At 38.3% G+C, this 14,307-nt stretch overlaps 1 protein-coding gene across 5 annotated transcripts in view; it reads left to right on the plus strand.

The window, feature by feature from the left end:
• gng12b (guanine nucleotide binding protein (G protein), gamma 12b) overlaps positions 1-14,307 on the plus strand; it is a 54,764-nt gene that overhangs the window by 7,162 nt on the left and 33,295 nt on the right. The window contains exon 1 of one of the 5 annotated variants that reach the window (XM_079627360.1): positions 4,868-4,879. The exons of 3 other annotated variants lie outside the window; for them this stretch is intronic. The gene's annotated coding sequence lies outside the window, so the exon portion shown is untranslated. Of the gene's footprint in view, positions 1-4,867; positions 4,880-13,425; positions 13,535-14,307 lie in introns of those variants that run through there. One more of the 5 variants, XM_079627361.1, reaches the window with a different exon arrangement.

Consider the following 14,307-nt stretch of genomic DNA (forward strand, 5'->3'; position numbering starts at 1 on the left):
ATAAAAACGTAACCATACATGGTAGACTTAAAACCAGCAACGGCTGTAGAAAAGCGATTGTATATGCTCATATAAACGCCAAAAGTTCATGGGGCACTAACCTTGATTTGAGATAAATGCCTTTTATTCGCGATGTCTTGGATAAGTACTTCATTACCCACAATCCTAAACAATCCCACAGTGATGCATCTGATTGGTGGATGTCGTGTAAACCCCGCGAAGGTCCGGAGAGCGTTGCCATGGAAGCAGGATTCTAACAGTAGACTGAACGGACTGTTTTCTTTAGCGGAAGCCATATAAATAGTTTTTAAATCAATACATTCCTTTTTTAATTAATATTTTGTGTCAAATTATTTATTTATTTGGTAGGTAGCCATGTAATAAGCGGGATAATGTATAGCGAGTTGGTTGTTATAGCGAATACAACTCCCTTCAGGCTCCGCTTCGCGTCGGGCTCATAATCAGCCTTTCGCGAGTTGTATTCGCTATAACAACCGCCTCGCTTTACATTATCCCTTACTTATCGTTCACTTCAGATAGGCTACTGTAGCCTTCATATGGTATGAGTCATATCAAGCATTTTATTATGCCATTGTCAAAACAATATTAAGCCTAGGCATAACGTTACCTCTTCATGCATTTACTGAACATTTGTGTAATAATTCATGGCAAGTTAATAAACTGATTATGACGGTCCAAGAGCAGACCATGCACCGGTCCATGCATCAGACCGGTGGCGCTGTGCACTTTCTGGTTTGCTGACCATCACTTTTTAATTTTCACTTGTTGTGGATATTAAGAAAATACATTAAATGTTATTACAATTAAGGATGAACTATAACATCATGAAAATGAGCATGGACCTCAACCTGTCCTGTCAGCAGAGTGTCCTGTGTCATAAAGGGCTCTGAAATAAACACACAAACTAACGTTACACACTGACTGAACACACGTGTGTTGATGACTGAGCTGCACCATGTTGCTAACGTTATCGTTAACCGCTTTCACACACGCACACAATATATTATTCTTTTTATTTACACGATTATTACTGAAAGAACTGCTATTAACTACACATTTACTATATAAAATTCACTCAAAAGGCTCTTTCGCGGTTGGCTTCAGTCGACTTCAGTGAGGCGCGGTGGTTTATGGGATGAGTAGTTCCTTCGCTCGGAAATGAAAATATGTACACAGTCTTGTACCTTTGCCTTTTTTTGGATTTTCTCTTCGTTTTTTCACTCGAAATGATATGTTGTATGCTTATGAGTTCAGCCATAGCTGGTTATCCTCAGACATGCTCTAAAACTCTTTAGATACGGATTTTTCCAAAAGTCAATGGGAGAAATGAATGGGAAATTTACTTCCGGCACCAGAGCTCTCTCGGGCTGTGGGCGGGACTGTGATGCTCTGATGCATCACAGTCCCGCCCACAGCCCGAGAGAGCTCTGGTGCCAAAAACTCCGAGAGGGCAAAAAAAAAAAAATATAACAACTCGGCCTATCGCTGCTTCATCGCCAGGTAGCTTAGGGGTACTATTTTTCATTTTGAAAGAAGCACTTTATTTTCATAAATTCTTATTCTTTAAGTTACTGAGTCTGACTGAGAAATATAGATGTTTTTTTGTCTTCACCGGTTGTGTTCTACATGATATTTGTGGTAAACTGCAACTTTCCTGGGAAATGCATCTATTTTCAACCATTTTGTATTATGAAGAAGCACTTTATTTTTGTTCCAACTTATTTTATAGCTAGCTACTAATGACTAGCAATTGAGAACCAGACAATGTTTTTTATAAAAGGCACTTCCCTGAGAATTAAACTTAATAAATGTGAAAAAGATGCTTTAATGTCTCCGTTTGTCATTCTGTATAGCAAAGCAGATGAGAGTAGATCATGATCAGAAACCCGATTAGAAATCATTATGGATAAAATCGAATCGGTTTGAATCGAAAATCTTTTTGAATCGAAAATCGATTTTGAATCAAATCGTGGCCTCAAGAATCGGAATCGAATTGAATCGTGAGATGGTAAAAGATTCCCACCCCTAATGAATATATACGTATACGAATAGTATACAAGGACAAGACACAGTAATGGATATAATCTAAACTGTTTACATTGGCAGCTAACTTTTAAATCTCAGTTAACAGTTACTCACAGACTTGATACTTCAAAAGAACAAAATTTTAGTCATTTTAAAATGACTTTAAATGATTATTTTATCGATACATTTTATTTAGACATGCGCTGGTATTCTGTAATATAGTTTATACACTTCAAAATAGGGTTGTTAATAGTTAATTATTATGTTTATTTTAAAGATGGTCATTATTCCTCTATCCATTTACTTTCATTAGTAAATGTTCTGTCTCATGAAATTCCAGTCAAGTCAAAATACATTAGAAAACTGCACTATTTTCTAGGTCGTGCATTTAGTGCATGGAGGACAGAGTAAGGTAAGTGTTTGGAATATAGCCTCCGTGCACAGTTCAGCTTAATGATAGAGTTTACCCTTGTTGTTAAAATTAATGTACAAAGCAAACTGTTAGCTCAGATATCCAGAAAATGGTAAACAACACTGAAATAAGAGTGCACGGTTTATCTGTCAATTAGATGCGCCTTAAAGTTGATGAACAGCATTAATGAAGAGTGTTCCCCCATAAAACACTGTAAATGTATTCTGAAGCTGATGAGAGATGTTGACGACTGCACTATGGAGAGTGTGAAGTTAAGTCTGTTAAACTTCCTCCGTGTCGTCATTACCTTTAACTTATAACTAGGGCTGTCAATAGATTAATCGCACTGGACCGCCTGGGGATGGAGTCTCCACTCTCCCGGAAGCGCAGGCTGTTGTGAGTGCTTGTCGGCTACACGATTGAGCATGCCTGGCTGCTTCTGACTCCATAGGAGGAGATGGTGGGTGAGTGCGACATGCGACCACCTTGCTTAGACCACCTTGATGATTGATGTACGCAGCGCCGCAGTGCTGACCAGTACGTGCTTGCCTAGTAGCGGTGATTTGAAGCTGTCCAAGACATACTGTTAGCAGCTCAAGGCAGTTGATGTGCCAATGCAGTTGGGGTCCCGTCCAAACGCCCGAGATTGCATGCCCGTTGTACGTGCACCCCAGCTGTTGGTGGAGGCATCTGTGGAGACAACTGCATGCCTGGACTCTTGTTCTAGGGGAACTCTTGCCTGTAGAAACGCAAGGTCTGACCACAGGCTGAAGGTTTGGTGACAGGCCGGGGTGAATGTGACTGACCAATGTATTTTTTTAAAATGAAAAAACAAAAAAACATTAAAGCCCCCAATATACACACAACAAATTTCTTTTTTTCCGTTTAGGGGTAAAATTAAGTTTGAAATTGTAGCGGTATAATGTTAGCAAACATCCCAATGCATCCCCTTTAATGTGGATTAATCATAGTTCAGACACATTTTCAAATGGACCTGAGTTGTTCTTCAGCCCACCAACCAATCCTGGTGTCAAATGATTGAGGTCCATGCCGCAAACTCAAAAGCCCTTTTAGATCTTATGAAGCTCAAAGTATTCCTGGACTGTCTGTCATGTAAATGAATGAATGAATGAATATGCTTCAGATTATAGTCAATACAATTAAAAGCTTATTTTTCTCAGTGGAATTGAATGCAACACCAGGAAACCCCATTTGGCTTTCTTCAGCCATTCTGGTACCAGTGCGCATTGGCTTAGGGGATTGAAGGTACAACTCATTAGTCTAACCAACCGAGAGTACTGTAGCTCACTTATTGACTCACTTCATTTCAGTAATCTCCCAGAAGGCTGTGCTGTACTCAGTCTGGTTGAGGCACTGATGATTGCGCCCTGCAAGGCACTTATAGGATCACACCCATTTAAAAGCTCAAACTCCCTAAAGCAATTTGGAACTATATTTCAAAGCATTTTCAAAAAGCAGCTTTCCCTTCCTGTCTCCATATTTACCACAGTAGACTTTATTTTATTGGTCATTGTATTAACCTTATGACAATGATAAATTAACCACACCTACCGGTTTTCAAGTGTGGGTACTCTATGTCCATCAAACAAAATGATGTCGCGAGTCAGCTCATTCGCTGATGTAAATGTACTTATTGCAAATATGGGTAACTGTATTTTCTGATGTTTAGTCGTTTATTGGGTCTACCCCATTCATGTCAAATGAGTCAAAATTTTTCAAGTTTTTATTACTGGCGTTGAGAACTCTCTGGATACCTAGTATCAGAATTACATGTTTATCAACACCACTTTATCATGATGTTGTACATTTTCCAATAAGAACGTTTGTATGTCATAAACGGTTCAGAAAGTTTGACGGACAATGGCAGATAACAACAAGGCTTATCAGCGAAGCGATTAGTTTGGCTTTTAAGTCATTTATCTATCGAATGTCAATTGTGTTTACAAATGCTGATTACCAAATCAACTAATTGTCTAAATGCCACAGAATCCCTTTCACTTGCAAGACATGGAGCCACAGAAGATGGTAAATGCAGTATTTATTGAGGTCACACACTGACGTACCAGTCCAGATGCTCTTTGTCATCTGAGATGTCAAGTTGCGGATTTCCGAGCTTCTTGCAGGGAGCCTATTGACAAGGAGGTAAATGGACTGCAAGATTCACTTATATAATGATGCACAGGGTCACTTGCCGAGAGCTGCTTAAATAGGTGTCGGCAGATGAATGCCGTGGTCATGTTATTGCCTTCATGGAAAGACAGAAAAACAAGAACCCTGTATAAACTCTCCGACTAGGGCAGTAACCGGTTGCCTAGAAACTGTAAAACACAGTAGGTAATAAAGAAACGGAATAGGTTCAGCACCTAACCCAAAACAGCACACATTGATGTTTGGGCGTAGGTGAGTGTCTTTTGACTTTGAGACAAACTTGATCAAGTATGATTGAAGTGTTGAATAATGAGAGATAGTGGATGTGCTTTGAAAATAGAGATAGGACACACTAACTCCATAATGTTTATTAATAGATTTTATACTTCTGTTTATACTCATGCCTTGATTTTCCTCTAAACGAGTGCAGTATCTGAGCTTGTGTTTTGTGTAAGCGTGACTGTGAATGACCTCAGCACTCAGTTCTCACTGTCTGCAAGGCCTTATCTCCTGTCACAGTGTTGTGTTGTGACAACTAGATTACGCAAATTGCAGACACACAGAGGGAAAACGAGTCCTGAATTAATTTTGAATGGATTTTAAGCTAACAAAAAAAGCATGATAGTGATTTATAGTCACATTAAATCAGCAGTGATACATAGTATTTGGACTTTGCCTCTACTTTATGACTTCTTGTTTTATTAAGCCATTTCATCTGGAGTGCTTTCTGTCCCCCCACCTCCTGTCTCCATGGCGAGTTTCCTGCTTTGTTGCCTAGCGATCTATAAACCTAGAATTGGCCGCAGCCCCTGTCTAAAGTTTCTCTGTAGAGCCACACTCTCAGTTTTATTTTGCTGTTGTAGTACTTACTACAATTAGTGTGTTTACTGCCAGCATTTAGACTTGGCTATTACAAGCTTGCACATCTCGCCTGTGAAATGAAAACAGATTTACTGCAAAAGTATACATTTTAAAGGTGCAGTAAGCAATTTTTGAAAAACACCGTTGAAAAGTGGATCGGACCAAGCACCAAAACACACTTGTAGCCAATCAGCAGTGAGGGGCGTATACACTCATGATCGGGGAGGAGAGAGAGCTCAGTGCACAAGACAGACATTAGTAGAACTAATTAGTAGAAATACAAAAGAGGAAAAGGCCAGGGGAATATAACTTTACAAAGAAGGGTTATGGTCAGGCAAGAGGTAAGACCAGCAGGACCAGCATTAAAGGGGTCCCATCATGCTTTTTCAACTTTCGTTAGTGTGTAATGTTGCTGTTTGAGCATAAAAAAGCCAAAACCATTCAAATTGCCCCTGACAGTAGACAACATGCTCTTTTTTCGGCAATATGCGGCTTATTACGGTAATTTCATGCTTTCCATCAGCAAATGACAGCGGACTTTCTGGCAGAGCGGGAAGGAAGGATTTGAACCGAGAGATACGAAGCGTGGCAGGTTAGAGTGTTTTGGATTGCATAAAATAATAAAAGACACGTCACGAACAAATACATGGTGAAAGAAGTGGTAGACAGTAGAAGAGGGGATTGGGATGGTTTTTAATGAAACTTGGGAGGCGGATGGCCATTACTTTTTCACGTATCTTTACATGTGGTGTATGCATGTGTAGCCTATGTGTGCATGCCTAATATGAATGGACGCATTTGTATGTGTGCGTGTATGAAAAAAAGTGTCCTAAATGAAAACTGTGCAACCCAATGTCACAAAAAAGACTTGTATAGTTGTATTATACTTCATTTGTCATTGTTTTTTTTCTAAATAAAAATCGGAAAATGTATTCTCGTTTTTTTTATTTTTTTTTTATTTAAATTATATTTACAAACTCACCACACACAATAATGGTCAATAACTGTAATTTGTTGAAAGCTAATCTTTTTCTGAAAAAGATGACACCTCGCACATGAAGATAGCACATTGTTTTAGAATTTTACAGTCAAAAAATCTAAATAGGCCTATGTGAAAAACACCCATTTTAGCTTCAGGTTCTAAAGGGTTAAATACATTCTGGTTGATGAAGAGTGAATTAGGCTTGAATTGGTTTGAAATTGACGCCAAATATATACATCTGAGGAGAGGAAATGCGTGGTTGTGGTAAGAGGCGGGGCATTTCCCGAACACACGCTAAGCTGTACAAATCACAACACTTGTTTTTTTTAACATAAAGCATGAAAGCATTTTCTAGTACACCCCAAAAACAAAATCAAGACTTTGTGAAAGGGCATATTAGGACCCCTTTAATATCGGTAAGCTTTCAAAAACCTTTTGGTTCCCCTTTTAGTGATCGCTATAACCCCTCAATCAATCACATTTGTAGTGTATTAGTTACTTGGACTATCGTGCTATCTAGGGAGCTGTTTATGAAATCTGTGTTTGTTTTTTAGGTTGGAAGGGATGACTTTTCCATCGAAGGAGTTGAGGAGCTAAATAACAATTAGACATTCGACCTGAATTAGCTTAGTAACACAAATTGCTTTCACTTATTGATGACATCATACTCTCGGGCGGGAGGCACAGCAGATTTCGCCAAAGTCGTTGTTGCCTGTGTTGCATAGTGTGTACGTGAATGTGGGGACGGATGCATCAATATGGGGTGTGATCCCTTTGGGTAGGGGCGTGTTTGTTTTGGTGATTTCAAATATCAACAGCATATTGGCTAACACACGCGCAGAGTGTGCACTGTAAAAAACTGCAAGGAATTTACAGGATTAAAGAGTAGCCTATTACTTTACAATTTCAATTACTTCAGAATTTACTGTGAAGTTAATGCATGCTGGGTCATTTTCTTACAAATTACTGTTAATCATCGGCAAAATGATGCTGTCATCACAGTAATTTACTGCTCTTGTTTTACTGTTAATTACTTTAATGTAATTCCCATTATAAGTTTTTATTAATTAAGTTGTCTTTAACCATGCCACTGTAAGAAATTATATTGTTTAGTACTGTAATTATTTTGAAGGCACCATAATGGTGATTAGTGTTCCGTTTGCTTGGGATCTTGGACCTTGTATATACATATTCAAATTTCTACCTAAGTCAGAAGTGTGACAAATGAAAACATTTGTTAACTCAATGACACGATAGAATATAAAATAAACTATACTATTATTAGCGTTATTTCAGTATAGAGGTTTACCAATATTTTACCAGTTATTTATTTAATCAGGGACAATACACATTAATAGTACATAACAAAATGTAAAATGCGCCAGATTTAGCCAACACTAGCTAATAATCATCCGTTGTCCCTTTATATAATCTTATTACAAATTCATAGTTGTTTGAAAGGTGTGAAATTTGAAAGGTGTGACATCATCTTGCAACAAGATTTTTTTCTTCCATCACCTTATGATGCACATACGTCAGTGCACATACATTTGTCGAGCACAATTGTGGCATACAAACAAATAATAATAATAATAAAAGATAAATTCGGAAAATTACAAAATAAACAAAGTTTATTGTTTTATGTTAACTGCTAAAAGTGTACCAAAAATAAGTTGATAGCACAGATAATACTAACAAGAATCAAGAAACTGCATAGCATGATCTATTCATGCCGCACTGCATGCTGGGTACCTACATATGCACTGTAGAAGTACAGTATGATATTGTAGATTGTACAAAAAAGTGCAGTTAGATACAAGAGAAGTGGAATTACTGTGAAATTAATGCAATTATTAATCTGGAATATACTGTAATTTCACACTGAATTTTTGACAGTGTGATGTCATACTGTGACCATTGCAGTGTGCGTAGAAATAATTTGTTTGCTCTACTCCTGAGAGCAAGTCCACCTTAGGTGTTGCAAGGCAGGTCCGCAGGTTTTTTTGTGTTCCTTGTTTATTCCCTGTCGCTGTGCATGCTCTTTTATTGTATATGACAGTGTAAACAGCTCAATAACCCTTTTATTTAAATGCTTAATTTATGTCCCGAAGACTGGTCCGTTGCATTACTATGCAAGCAGTGTCAATAATGTCAAAAATGTGATGTGCAGTCAAATGTCCCATACATGCTGTTTAAACGAGTGTTCTCACCGATACGCTTGTTGTGCTTCTTGGAGTTTTGACGTGTTTTATAGACTCAATATTGTTTCAGCAATAACAGCAGCAGTGTAGCAGATCTATTCCGCCAAGACAAAACATATCAACATTGTCATATCCGTTACCGTGCCAATAATCCGAGAGTTGTCATGACAGAAATGAATTTTAAAAGAGTTTTGAAAATAATGATTAAGATGTACACACACACACTCATTCAATGTATAAGGAAAATAAATAATTTTTTTAAGAGTTTTTTTTTTCCTTGATGGTAATATCACATTTGATCAAATATAATAAACTTAAAAAAATTATTCTTGAAAATGGTATAAATGTTTTTCAAAACCTTGTGAATAATGTCTGTATTTGTATCAGAGATGAGCTTGTTGTAAAGCAGCCCTTAGGAATAAAACTGGGAAGATGAAGTCTGTTGCCAGGCAAAGCCTAAATTGACCATTCCAGCTGCTTACAAGAGACTGTAATAAACTGAACATCTCAATTAGTTGCTCTTTGTCTATACTAAGCATACACTAGTTTGAGAGACAGGTCTCATTCTCAGATGTACACTCAAAGACCTCAGTCCATTCGCTGACCTCCTGATGCATGTTGCTCAAAAAACTGGAAATCACTTTCAATCTGGCAAGTTGGCTGATTGAATAATATTGGCTGACCATACGTAACTTCCAGGAGTAAGGGAACAGGATTTTTTTTTTCAGTGCATGAGGCTGAGGCACCTTGGGCCATCGCTGATTTCCATGACAGTTGAAATCATGTCAAATGAATAAGACAGTATGTATAGAAACATTAGAGGAAATAAAGACCATAGGGATTTCCCCCAAAAAAAGTTTCTCAGGTTTTATCGCGCTTCTTCCGCCATTTTGTCACGAATGGTGGGCCTTAAGCTTAGAATGGTTTCACTTGAATGTGATCATCTTCCTGATAATATCCAATCTGATGTGCAATCAGAGCCAAATAATCAGGGTTTCCCTCTCTTTCCGAGTGTTATATCCACCTGAATTATTTTTGTTGTTAAAACTACCATTCACAAAGATATCCATCCAAAGATGTTAAAAATTGCTTTAAAAAATGGTCTGTTCATTTTGGACATTCAGAAACATCCTTTTTCAATCCTTCAATGAAGTCTCGACTCTTAGGCTCACCAAGGCTGCATTTATTTGACCGAAAATTGTGAAATATTATTAGGCCTATATTTAAAAATAACTGTTTGGTATTTTAAAGTCCCCCTATAGTCAATAGTTGTATCCCTAAAAACTCATATTTGATCACCAAAATGGCACATTTAAAGTTTTTTCCAGACTGTACAAAAAAGATGGACGACGCCCCTTCACTCTCTTCCATTGTAGAAATGTGAAGCGCCAAAGTCCTAATATGGCGCTGACATCTTGTGCAGATTTGGGACCTGATTCTGCGCAGTAGTGAACACGGGATGCAAGTCTGTGCAGTAGACTACCGGTAATTTGCGTAAAGTGGAGCCGCGATATCAAGGTCCCGCCCTCACTCTCGCAGAAACCGTTAGTCAGTGTGAAATAAACAGTTATGGACATGTAGAAATGAAAAATGAAGCTCCAATCTCCTCCCAGAAATCCCCCAAAAAGTTTGTTGGTGCCTCAGTGACTCTTCGCTCAGAGAAGGTGGCAATCTCTGCTGTCAATCATGACATCACACATTCACGTTTTTATAGCATCAAATAACTAACTAAAACCAAACTTATTTAAAAAAACGAACACTTAAACTTACATCCGCGTAATAAAAACTACCTAAAAAGACAGAAAAAAATTATTTGAAGTGTAATTGTATTGTTTAGTTTGCCTCGCATCACACTACACCGATATGGTACTGATCCACTTGTCCGACACGAATGTCGTGTGGTGTCGCGACGCCTCCCCACATGTGTACGTTGATGGGCGTTCCTCTAGTTTTCCTATGGGCATGGTTTTGAGCCAGCGGCCAATCTAGAACAAAGGACCCGCGAGAGACTTCCCCCCGTCTCCATGTGCGTGCTTCTATTGGATAGCCGCGCCGCGTTCAACGGAATTCATTTGCATAAAGATGGGCATCGGCCAGCTTTTTGACGCGCTGCATTTTTTCAAATGAAGCGCCGCCTTCCCGAAATTCTTTGCGAGCGCGTCAAAGTCGCTTGACGTCACCCATAGGAATATAGTGGAGTGCAGCGCGACAGAAGTGTCGCACGAACAAGTGGATCACCCCCGTGACGGTACTGATCCACTTGTCCGACACGAATGTCGTGTGGTGTCGCAACGCCTCCCCACATGTGAACGTTGATGGGCGTTCTTCTAGTTTACCGCTATGGGCGTGGTTTTGAGCCAGCGGCCAGTCAAAAACAAAGGACCCGCGAGAGACTTCCCTCCGTCTCCATGTGCGTGCTTCTATTGGATAGACGCCTCGCGTTCAACGGAATTCATTTGCATAAAGATGGGCATCGGCCAGCTTTTTGACGCGCGGCATTTTTTCAAATGAAGCGCCGCCTTCCCGGAATGCTTTGCGGGCGCGTCAAAGTCGCTTGACGTCACCCATAGGAATATAGTGGAGTGCAGCACGACAGAAGTGTCGCACGGACAAGTGGATCACCGCCGTGAGACTACATGGAGAGGGCGGGGTTTATGACCTATACTGGGAGGGACCAACCACCTGGGAGCCATTGAAAAGCTTTGGCTTCACTTGTCTGGACTTGTGCAGCAAGCTTATTTTTTTCCTGTGAAAAAATTATATTTATGCCTCAAAATAGCTTGAATGTTACTCCTTGCTTCATTTAGTAGACACGATTCCATGAATATGCAAATTAGCTTTTAAATTAGCAATTGTTTTCACTGCAAATACTCAGCAATGGTGTTGATGGTGATGAATTTGCACATGGTTTGTCTCGAAGCATATTAAAAACACCACACAGACATATAAACAACATTAAGAACTTGATTTCCACCACAGGGGTAGCCTACTTTAATATATTTTAAAATGTAATTTTTTTATGTGATGGCAAAACTGAATTACTCCAGTCTTCAGTGTCACATGATCCATCAGAAATGTCTTTACTGTTTATTTTGTTCAATTTAATGCATCCTTGATGCTAAATAAACGTATTCATTTCTTTACTTATGTTAAAAACCTGCGTTTTTCTAAACGATAGTGTATATATATTGCAGATATTGGGTCATCTTTAACATTCACTATTAAAATGAATTACTCATCTGCTGTTATTAGAACCCTTTCCCCCCTGCAGTGTGTAGTGATGAAATCTCTCTCTGGGGAACACTGACCCCTACTGGGGTAAAGACAGCACTGCATGCAATTACACCGTGATATAGGCCTATTAAGACTTGGACAGTTTAAAAAATATATATATTTCCACAGTGTGCTTGATTTATTAATAGGCTGCTTTACTAAAATCTCGTTGTAAAGAGTAGAATATGTGTTGATATAAATGTTATAAGAAATGCTTATTTGTGACTGGAATTTATTTTCACTAAAAACTGTGCCTGGGACAACATTTGAATCTGTGGGCCACTCTTATCTAGGCACCAATAGTCGGCTGCTTGGGAGTTTGTGGAAATATCATAGAAAAACAGTCTAAAGAAAGTTTACATTTTCAAAATGTGCTTTCTGGTAAAAAAAAAAAAAAAAAAAAAAGCATTAATCATCAATATATATATATAGGCCTATATATATATATATATATATATATATATATATATATATATATATATATATATATATATATTAAATATATATATATACATACATACATGCAGTGAAAATCACTATACTCTGAGTTTAGAAATTAAATTAATTGTTTATTTTCAAGTAGATGTGTCAAACATTACTTTAATAGTGGGTAAAAGCAAATAGGCTATTTGACAAGTAATGGTTTAATAATTTCAATTGGCTTTAGCAATGTCCATATAAAAGACAATTATTTAATGTTACCTTTTTTTTTAGGAAGATCATGAGGATCTGTGCCGTGGCATAATTCTTTTGAAAATTCCTCTGGGAAATTTCCTGGTGCGTTTACAGTTCCTATGACAGATATGATTGCTTTAGCTGGTGGTTAAAGGAATTTGATTTCATGGATCTATATGGCATTCGTTAGGCTATGTTGTTGTGACACCCCTTTCTTCACTAGGGGGAGCCACTGAACTATAACAGTTTTATGCTCCTTCAACAACACAAAGTTTCAATGAACAAATTAGACTGGACACTTTTATTAATACTGTGCACCATATGGACATATATGTATGTATTATATTGGACTATGCTCTCCTCCAGCTGTTCTCCTCCACTTCTCACAGTGCAATAGTGTTTTTTCAGAGTAACAGCCCTGTTGTGGGGTCCTTACATTTTTTTAAACAAATCGTGTTTGTGAAAATCTGAAGTTTCACTGTCAAAACTAGCCTAGTGTTGTAATAACATACTCAGCATAGCAGTGAAGGCAGGTCAGGTGCTTATAGTTACTCAGAACACAGCCATAGTTCATGTGAATAAAAGTGCATTAGTTAAATGCTTAAACAGAGAGAAGGCTGGAATGCATAAAGTGTAATACAATCTGCGATGGAGTGTCATAGAGCTACTTTGGAGGAGGGAGGCTCTTGGCCGAGAAAGGTTGTTTTCACCCCTGCTGGAGGAAGTGTGGGAAAAATTCCTTTCTCTTGCAGGACAACAAGAGCAGCAGGTTTTAGTTTCAGTCTTTCTTTTGTGTGGATCGATGGCTCACTCTCTCAGAGCTCATAACCGTGTGCTCTCTTGGCTGGTGGGCTTGCATTAATGATACGCTATATCTAACGGACATGGCGGATGTCAGCATCGGTGGGAAATAGTGTAAGTGTATGAGAACTGGAAGGACCGCTGGGTGTCCCGCGGCTGTTTTTACGCCTAATGTGTGGATAGGAATGAATTTGTGCACCTGCAGGAGACATATATGCGCATCACTAAATGTATTTGCAAAAGTTTATGTCTTTTGTCTTCTAGGATTATACAAATGGTCTTCTAGCAAGATGTGAGCAAGATGCAAGATGTGAACAGTGTGAAAATAGTTGCTATTGTTAACTAAAACCCTTCAAAACATTATCATTAAAAAAGAAATAGCCTATATATATATACGGACGGAAAAATATACTGAAATAAATTAAAATGACTAAAAATAATATTTAAAAAAATATATAATAAAAATGACAAAAGCACAAAAACTAAATTACTTGAAAAAACTATAATAAATTACTGGAAAATATATAATGACAACCAGAAATATAAAATAATACTATAAAAGACTAAAATGACACTGGATGTTAAAAAGTGAGAAATTACATATAGCCTGCATTACCTCATGATTTCTTTATCATAGGCCTTTCCCATTCAAGGCATTCTCTACCTTCCTGTTTCGCACATATATGGGCATTGCATTAAATGGATGTGGTTGAGTTCCGTCTGCCATTCTTTTAGCTCCCCCTCCACAAATACATAGACTCGCACTCTCCCACATCCTCCACACACAGACACACTCGCTCAACATCCGCGCAAACCGTCCCGAAGTGCAGACAGGCGTGGCCTGGCAGGAAGTGATGTTACTTGGCTTTGTAAGACTGGTCTTTTTG

Source organism: Phoxinus phoxinus, assembly GCF_949152265.1.
Source record: "Phoxinus phoxinus genome assembly, chromosome: 11".
NCBI classification, from domain to species: Eukaryota; Metazoa; Chordata; class Actinopteri; order Cypriniformes; family Leuciscidae; genus Phoxinus; species Phoxinus phoxinus.